The sequence below is a fragment of the Lactuca sativa genome, chromosome 7 (genome assembly GCF_002870075.4).
Source record: "Lactuca sativa cultivar Salinas chromosome 7, Lsat_Salinas_v11, whole genome shotgun sequence".
Taxonomy (NCBI): domain Eukaryota; kingdom Viridiplantae; phylum Streptophyta; class Magnoliopsida; order Asterales; family Asteraceae; genus Lactuca; species Lactuca sativa.
The window spans coordinates 174884313-174894365 of record NC_056629.2 but is presented as its reverse complement, the minus strand read 5'-3'; the positions used below and the strand labels follow the sequence as shown (position 1 = coordinate 174894365).

Sequence of the window (10053 nt, the reverse complement as noted above, 5' to 3'; positions counted from 1 at the left end):
CAGGCCATAACTCTGTGGAACCTTCTGGTCCAAGTGTCTTAGGGGACTTCTGTCCTGAATCCCGGTAGACCTTCCGGTCTTACCCGTACCGACCTTTCGGTTCGCACCTCCTGACCTTCCGGTCCATGTCCTCTTGACCTTCCGGTCCATGTCATATTGACCTTCCGGTCCATATCATACATAACATTCATAACACATACATATCACATATCAGCATATAGAACATATATCCCATAGCATATAAGACCTTCCGATCATAGTTAGGTACCCTTCCGGGTATAGTATAGTGAGAAGACTCACCTCGGTATCTCGGATAGTCTCGCACTCGATCACACTCGTCTAGCCGTCTAGCCCCCGCCTAAACACATAACAATACTCTTAAATAAATAACGACTTTCAAAGGCTAGATTAAATCCATTCTACAATTTCCATAGAAGGGTAAAAGACCATTTTACCCCTCCTTGACCCAAAAGCCCAAAGGTTGACCAAAACCGTAAAAGTCAACGAAAGTCAACAAAAGGCAGTACGCGGCGCGTACCTTCCCTTGTACGCGGGGCGTACGCCAGCGAACCACAATCGGGGCCTCAACCCCTTACGCTGCACGTACTGAGAGTTACGCCTAACGTAAGTCCCAGTTCAGCCATTTCTTAGATTTTGGCCTTAAATGGTTAAGACACTCCTTCAGCTTCCAGATCTGACTCTCTTACAACCTCTTATTCCATAAAGTCGGAACCTTTAAGCCTTTGCATGGATGTAAAGGTCCCTATACCCTTAAACCTCTTTCCTTTTTCCCTCTAAAGGTCTAGATCTCATGCATGGCTCCATATTTACGACCAAGATTGCATTTTTATGAACATACAACACTTATAGTCCTGAAATATGATAGATCTAGGCCAATGGAGACCATTTGCTCATAAGTCTCCATCTTGGGACCAAAAACCCTAGAATTTGGTCCAAGAAGCACACAACACAAATAACAAGACAAGATTTGAGCTTTTTACCTCAGGAAGAAGCTCCAACCTCTGAAAAGCTCAGATCTATACTTTCCCACAAGCTCCTAGCCTCCAAAATAGCCTCTTCTTCTCTTCCACCACCTTGAAATGACACTTAGAAGCTTAGAATACCAACACTCTAGCTAGAAATGAAGGAGGGTACTCTTTTAGGGTTTCACTCTCTGGAATGGAGGTTGAGGTCAAGGTTATAGCATTCCTTTTATACTGCACAAGCCCCATATTAGGGTTTACACTTGGGCTCGCTACGCCCAGCGTAACCCTGGGTACGCCCAGCGTACCCAGGTGAGTCCGCGTCCAAAATAAGCGCGAGAGTACACGTAACATACTCCTTAGTACGCCCACCGTACTCACAAGCCTAATATTTCACTTAAGGGACTTAATTTGACAGCTTGGGAAAGGAGAATGGGTAGATGGCTTTACATGAATTTCGGGATGTTACACAGTATTAGAAAAATAAATAAGTAAATTCATACATTTTTTGCAACTTTTTCATAAATTGCATGAAAAGACCTATCAATCTTTTTCTGATCAAGGATTTAATCTCCCTCATCATACCAAAATCATAGTATATATTAATGATTCATGATTCATTATTCATCCGAGCCAATTGCAAGGTTTCTAGGATGAGGATCAACATGAAAGAAATTGGTTGGTATCTACATAAAATTGGAAAAATATATTAAAAATCCAGTAAAAAATAAAAGCGTTTTTTATTTTTTTTTAATGAGCGTGTTCATCTGAGTGTTGGGCGTCTTATTTTGAGAGTTTTTCGATACTCTTTTTTAGTCCAAAAGAAAAGCCACTAGTACAAAAATGACCTACGGTCACACTTTCCGAAAAACGGCATGTCACACATTTTCTTAAAAGTGTGGCCAAATGTCGCTAAAACAATTTAGAGACTATTTTTGGATACATTTAAATTAGATTGTGTGGTCATTATATAGATAATCAACACTTTAACCACACTTAATTATACCAAATGTGACAAATATTAGTCACACTCGAACACTGAGGCCATAGGTCACAATCAGCCACAGATATCGATTAAGATTGTCATACTTTTTTTTATGAGAGCAGTAGATAAAAGTATCGTCACATGAGTTAGTTCTCTGTGTGTCTATAACCTGGTGCCTTTTTAGCCACATAACAGACAAAGTAGCTAAAAGGTGATACATATGGTCACACTAAATATTTGTGTGTCCATAGGGCGGTTCTGTACTAGTTGTACTTAGTTAACGCAAAAAAAGAAAATAAGTTAGTATCAGTTATTTGTGGACATGTACCTTTTATTATGTGTGTCAAAATATGATGAATTGGCTTTGAGAAGAAACAAATATTGTGTGTGTATGTAGCATTTAGTTATGATTACAGCTAATATATGTGTCTATATGTAAATATAGTTATAAAAGAATAATAATGTCTTATCGGTATAATTAGGGGTCGTTCGTTGAATATGTTACTATAATTATGTAATGCTCATTCTGGTTGTACTATTGTATTTGTAAGTTTAAAGAATAGTCTTTATAAAATGAAAATTTGTTGCTGTAAAACTGAAATTGTTTCCTGGTTAAGTTATTATACAAAAAATGACAATATTGTATGATCAGTATATTTATAGTATGGTCATTCAATGTGTGACTATAATTATGTAACGGTCATTCTTTTTGTACTAATGTATGTCTAAATTTAAAGAATAGTCTTCACTAGTCAACCATTTGACTTATATAAAGTCATTGACTACCACCCAAATTGCATAAGTTATTATTAGAGTTTGGGAAAGTTTTTGCAAAAAAAAAATGTCATGATTTTTGTTTGAAGACGGTTGGAATTGCCTACATCAAATGAGTTTTGGTTATATATCAGTTTGACTTTTGGGACCTATTTTGGTCATATAACAATTGGAGTGATGTCAACATGTATGAAATATGAATTGGCAGGAATGTGCTGGAAACAGTACAATTAAAAGGATGGAAACATATACTAAAATCTTATAATTATATCTAAACACCAGTTTTTTTAAACAAAAAAAAAGTAATACGAGTAATATTGTCAATTTGGGGCCGAAACACCATACGTAGTAGTTACTAGCATACACACTGGAGCAAAATTCTAATCAAACATCCAAAGAACATTTTATTCCCTTTTAAGGAAGTAACTTCCAAACAAACTTCCAAGAAACACTAGCTTATACATCGTATTTAATAAACTTTTTGTTTCGTCCATGTGAAATTCATCTCATTATCTCTCTTACACGAGTAAATTTGGTATGAGGGATTATAATAACTCATCATCTTTAGAAAATTCGCCCATCTATTCAGACATTGCTTCCATTTGATTTATCAAGTCATCCCTATGTGATAACAACTTTGTAATATCTTCCCGTAAACTTTGATTTTCAGCATCTAATGTCTTTTTTTTATCTTCAAACTGTTTTTGAAGTTCTTTCACTTTCTAATTTCTTGATTCCCAACAAGACTTTGATTCTCAATCTTGATTCCACATAAACACATGAAAGTTAAAATAAAAAATTTTGAGTGAACATAAACATAAAGCATACCAATATAAATAGCCAAGATTATCCTTTATTTTTCTAAACCCGAAACCCATTTCTACAAACCATTGATTAGGTTTGACATCAAAAGATTAATCAGGAATAACAACAAAATCTTGTTTGAGGTTGTAGCAAAAAAAATTCAACTTATTAAGGTTACTATCATCAATTTCGACCCAATTAACCACACTCAAAATTACAGATAACCTAAATCACATCAAGATATAGAACATACGATGTATATTCTTCAATTTCCATATCCTCTTTATCCTTGATCGATTTCTTGACTGCCTAAGCTTGATGCTCTATACTTGTATAGAAAAATCGAGATTTATTCTTGAATGTGAAGCTTATTGCGTTCTATGATATGTAGATAATTTTTAGGTTTAGGGTTAAAGGAAGATAACCAACCTGGTGGTGATCGATTTAGTTGGTGATGGTATCCCAAGTGGACGACAACTGTGATGGTAGGGATTTCGGCGATGGAGCAGGTGGTTGGTGTTAGAGACGAAGGCGGTGGAAGAGGTGGTCAGCGTTGGAGAGGAAGGCGTTAGAGGAGGTGGTCGACGACGCTAAAGTAGAATCGAAGGAAAAGACAGAATGAAGTCCCAAAACGGAGGCGGATATGCGATTCAGATGAGGGAGATGTCAAACGTTAGCTAGAAAATGGGAATCAATTTAGGGCATGTTTTGGCGGACAAAGGAATAAGAACGAAATGAAAAAAATAAGAGAGGAAATTTTAATTTTTTGTGAAATTTTTTAATTTTAATACATTAATGAATTTAATAAAAAAAATTCATTGAAATTGATTATACAAAATAGAGAAAATTATACGATTTTTGTTAGGGATGTCATGGGTATATTGTTAATTAATAGAATGTGTTGTCCATGTTCCTGATTTTAAGGGATTGCATGTGCAATTCTTGAATTGAAACCAATGTTTGGCTATTTGGAATCAACCATTCAGATTGGTTATTCAGATGGTGTGTATGGGTTAAGGTATGTATTGGTGGGGATGTAAGCAGGTGTGTAGGGGTGAGGTGTGGTGGTAGAAATAAGCCTCAACACTCACCCACCCCAATCATACTCCCACACCCAGCACACCTAACTTAGAATAGATGTTAGGATGTAGGTGAGTGGTGGGGTGGGTGGAGGTGTGTGGATAGGTGTTGAGGATAGGGTGGGGGTGATGGTGGGGTTTGTGGCTTAGGGATTATAACTTATTCTTAAGGTGTGTCTCTTAGGGGTTAGGGTGTATGGCTTATGGCCTATGGATTAAGGCTCATGGTTTGGGGCTTATGTCTCATGGATTATGGCTTTAGGCGTATGACATATAACTTATTGTTTAACGCTTAAGGTGTACGACTTAGGGATTATGTTGTAGGACTTAGGGATTTTGGCTTATGGTTTATGGTTTATGGATTACTAGATATTTCTTAAGGCACCTTTATTAAGGTATAAGGTGTAGGGATTATGCTTATAGCCTAGGGTTTAGGGTTTAGGGTTTGTGACTCAAGGCCTAGGGCTAAGGGCTTAGGGATCATGGTTTAGGGCTTAGGGATTATGGTTTATGACTCAAGGCTTAGGGCTAAGGGCTTAGGGATTATGGTTTAGGGCTTAGGGATTATGGTTTGTAACTCAAGGCTTAGGGCTTAGGGATTATGGTTTAGGGCTTAGGGATTATGGTTTGTGACTTAAGGCCTAGGGTTAAGGGTTAGTGATTATGGTTTAGGGCTTAGGGCTTCTGGATTATTGTTTAGGGCTTAGGAATTATGGTTTGTGACTCAAGGCCTAGGGCTAAGGGCTTAGGGATTATGGTTTGTGACCCAAGGCTTGGTGGTGGTGGTGGTGGGTAAGAAAAATTCGTGTCATGTATAAATTGTCATGTCGATACACATATAATAATAATAATAATAATAATAATAATAATAATAATAATAATAATAATAATAATAATAATAATAATAATAATAATAGCAAATTAATGTGAGTTCGAATCCTGCCAACAACAATTTTTATTTTCTACACCCTCATGAAACACGAAATCAGTGTGGATCCCACGGAAAATTCCAATCTCCCTCCAATATTATATACCTCATGAAAATTTTTAATCTCCCTCCAATATTATAAACCTCACGAAAATTTTTAATCTCCTCCCACGAGACCCCATTTCACAAAAATTTTGAAAATTCTCTTGGTTGGAATCGACGGCTGCTCTCAAACACAATGCCCTAATTCCTCTTATGCTTGAAGTCGACGAGAACCCCCATCTTCTAGTGCACGACTCCGACGTCAATCCTAAAGACCTTCGACCACCTCAAGCGCTCCGTCCGTCACCATCTTTGGCTTTCCTATCTTCGACTGTCACACGCAAAGGTATGTTTAACATCTGAAATCGTTTTTTTAATGGTTGGAGTCGACGACTGCTCTCAAACACTATGCCTTAATAGGTAAACTCGCTCCGCATCTACTCCACATCGCAGCACACCCCTGACCTTCCATCTTCGGTGCACTTGTTCTTCCCCATCTTCGGCTGTCGTTGATGGTGTTGATAGCGATTTTGGGGCTGTGGAGGCTGGGAAAACACGAAGTAACAGCCCAATCATTCTGATTTTCAGCTTGTGGACACAATATGTGAAAGTAATTTCTGTAAGTATATTATTGCTTGTTTCCCAATTTGCACAAATAGAAACTACATCAGTAAGTATTGCTTCGATTGAGTTGATTTCAGCCGCTGAACGAGATTGTGTAGGTTTCCTTCCTAATTTCTTGCTTAATCGGCGCACATGGAGGTGAATTTCAAGGAACCATGGGTAAAATTAGGTCGTCTATCACCAGAAATTCGAGAGCAACTTGCTCTATCGATGAGTTCTTGTCCAACCGATAGGAGGTGGGTATATAGAATTAATTATTGAAAGAATTAACAGCAATTCATTTTCTGTCACTTTCAGGTTGGCAATCATAGTAATAGCAACTGTTGCTATTAGAACCTTGTTGGCTCCAATCACGATTAATCAACACAAGGTTGCCTCAAAGTTAATTGTGAGCTCTACTCATTTGCCTAACATATTTATTACTTCATACATTTGAAGATGAAAGCCAATATATGTAAAACATCAGTCAACATCTCTCCCCATCTATCTCTGGGTGTGTGTCCTGACTCCTAAGTCCTGAGTATAATAGTATATTGAGTTATCTTGTTCAGAGGTAGCATTGATCTGTTGACATTTTGCATACAGATTTCGGGGCCAGAATTGGAGCAGATTCACCAAAAGATGGAAGATAAGGTATGCCCATCATCAAACTTCTTCTGTCATTTGTCATGTTACATGTTACATAGATGAAAAGTTCATGTTTATGCTGGTGCACTATGTATAAAGAGCCAACTTTGTCTAAATTATAATATATTGTTTCAAAAATGAAGTTAAAGATATTGAATAACATGCTTGTGAATCAATATCCTTAATTTGATGCTACAATATAACTTTTGGTCATGAATAATTAATTATTAATGCAAGTAGAAGGCTAGGGGACTTCCTGCATGTGCAATGCTCTTAATGTTTGTTTATTGAATTTGACATGCTTATCCTTTTAAGAAGATGAAACTCTTTGGCCCTTGATTATTTTTATTATTAAAAATTATTAGTAACCTTTTCTGAGCATGAGTCCAACGGTTGTAGCTGAAGTTGAGGAACAAAAGAAAAGAGTATATATGGAGTAAGCACTTTCTGTTGTTCCTTAGTGTGAGCTTCTGCTTGACATGATCAATGTTAAGCCTTTGTTTTTGCATGATAATAATGTTATAATTGGAACTGAATATTTGTGCAGGTATTCTGTTGCTATGTATACTCAATTGACTAGGCTTTTCATCTAAGCCCCTATTTTTGTCAGCTTTTTCCTTGTTGTAAGTAAAACATATTATATCCCAAATGGCAGCTTCAATCTTTTAATAATATATAATACTACATTTTTGGAATGTGTTGTAAGTTTTGAGTAAGTAGTAATGTGCAGATTGAGAACATGGTGGAAAAGGTTCCATCTTTTCAAACTGGTGCGCATATTGGTTCATCGACCTTACCATTGTTGATGCCTTCTATATTCTTCCTTTATTGGCTGCCATTTCATGTTGGATAACTATCGAGGTAAAAACATTGTTGTTGATTGTTTCAGTTGCGTTTTGGATTCCTTTGTCCTTATTGTATATATGTTGTGTTCCTCAGTTTACCATGCAGGAAGGTAAGCGTGTTGGTGTTTGGAAAAACATTGCAAGGGGTCGTGCTGCTCTTACGCTTCCTCTTACAGCAAGTTTCCCAAACGTATCTATCACATCACAACTCTTTTTCTTAATTATGAAATTTCCAACCTTCTCACTTGTTGAAACTTTGTAGTAATGAAACAATTGGTTGATAGTTGATACTGGTCTGAATGAAGCAGAGGAAGTTTTATTTTTATTGATTTCCAAAAGGTACCAATTAGAAGGTATTGCCTGATAAGGTAAAATCAGTTATGATTTATAACTCTATATGTATTTTTATACAAATAAATTTATGAAGATTCATTTGACTAGTTATCATTTATAACTCTATATGTAATTTTATTATTTGTTATACATACATACTTCTCCTTTAAAGTTGCCCAAAATGTCGTGATTCTCTTTCATTTTAGAGTAGGAGATAGTGATACATAAGACAGTTGAGTAAAGTGAATTATTTCACAAAGGGATCAACTAATTTGCTTAGTGAGGTTGGTGAACTTTGTTCTTTTACCTTTCTTCATACTACATTATCCTTGATTTTTGCATTGCTTCATTTTGAATATGTTCTTGGTGTTTATATTAGATATACACAGGAAGCATCCTAATTGCTGTCAACCCGTTCACAAAGCTTCCTCATTTGATGCCCTTCTCAAGAAGACAAGGATCAATACAAACAAGATGAATGCCTAGCTATGTTTAGGTTTTCGTTTATGATGTGTTTGATTTTTTAACAATTATTTAAATTCTTGAAATGAGGACAATTTTCTTTTCTTTGATATTTTAATTTGGAATGTAATGTATGGATTTGAATTTCAATTATTAGTAATATCAAATTATGAATTTTGTTTTTGTTTTATATTGTTGGGTTTCGTTACTTTAATTTAAATTATTTTGATGGGTCTACAATGTATAAAAAGTAACAATAAATAGTAAGTTAAAGTGGTTGTAATATAAATTTTGCCATATTTTATAGGTTTTTAATGTCTTTAAAAATATACAATGTTACTTTACATCAATTTTTAGCGTGTGGCTAAATGGTTAACAATAACCATAATATACAAGAATTTTGAGACTACAATTGATTTAAAATGATGTTTATTCTAAAGTTCTTGTGAGCAAGTTAAACAATAACAAGATGAAAAACAATTTTTGTGGCAAATAATACCATAATTGATTGTTGTTGAGACTAAATACTAGCTAATCGTCACTTACATCATTAATTATATGTGTCCATTTACCGAACATGGACATGTTCACCGTAATTATATGTGTCAAAAATATACCCAATAGTCTTAATACGATACCGAATAGTCCTTAATTTTATCAAAATGTGTGTCTTTATAATACTTATGATTGTATTTCACTTAATTGTATGTCTTTATACGATAGGTTATAGTCACAAAAATTGATTGTTTTCTGTGACTAATAATTACCAATTCGCCACTTATGGAAGTAATTACATGTGGCCATTTAGAAAAGATGGTCACACTCACCAAAATTACATGTTTACAAAAGATACACAATAGTCTTAATAACATTTAAACTGTGTGACAATATAGAAGAAAACAACTACACTAAAACATCATGAATGTCGCAAGTTGGTGATATACAGTCACAACGTTTACTAAATATATGTGACTACTGACGGTTTAACGCTACAATATTGGATATTTAAGGAACAAAATTTCGTACATATTTGCCACACTTTTATAATACGACCACATGTTTTCACATCATACGGACACTACATTTTAAAGTGACCATAAGAGCCATATGATGGCGTCACCTTCCGTCACACTTTCAGTGAAAAAATAAAATGTCACTATACGCATATGGTCACACTTTTTTGGTGTGACTGTAAGTTATTTTTCTTGTAGTGAGTTTCATTTTATTTTAGAGGCAAAATTATAAAATTATTTGACCACTTCTATTTTTTATGATCATACAGATAAATTTTGTCAACTTTTTTATATTATTTTACCAACTACTCAATCAATCTGAACTCTGGTCACCTAATATCTTTTGACGACAACTTCTTTGTCTATTCTATCGTTTTCTACAACTAAAAGCAAATACAAAAAAGAGATATATTTAACTATCATATTACTTGTTCCATCACTAACAACAAAAAAATCTAGCAAGAAACATATTTGAAGATTGAATTGCTACCTAATGCAAATCAACTCATTTTTATTCCCTTTTTTGTTTATCTTCATCTACTGATACCATAAAA

General features: G+C 35.1%; 1 long non-coding RNA gene across 15 annotated transcripts; it reads left to right on the top strand.

The window, feature by feature from the left end:
* Positions 1–5707: 5707 nt before the first annotated feature.
* On the top strand, positions 5708–8647 carry LOC111902843 (uncharacterized). Of its 15 annotated transcripts, none has more exons than XR_006184711.2 (7): positions 5708–5941; positions 6016–6712; positions 6805–7282; positions 7394–7469; positions 7577–7707; positions 7786–8308; positions 8404–8647. It is a non-coding gene; the product is annotated as an uncharacterized LOC111902843 (long non-coding RNA). The 15 variants fall into 15 exon arrangements; XR_008224957.1 differs by lacking the exon at positions 8404–8647 and having other exon boundaries at positions 6016–6214; positions 6517–6712; positions 7786–8145; XR_008224955.1 differs by lacking the exon at positions 8404–8647 and having other exon boundaries at positions 6016–6214; positions 6318–6712; positions 7786–8145.
* The last annotated feature ends 1406 nt before the right edge of the window (positions 8648–10053 follow it).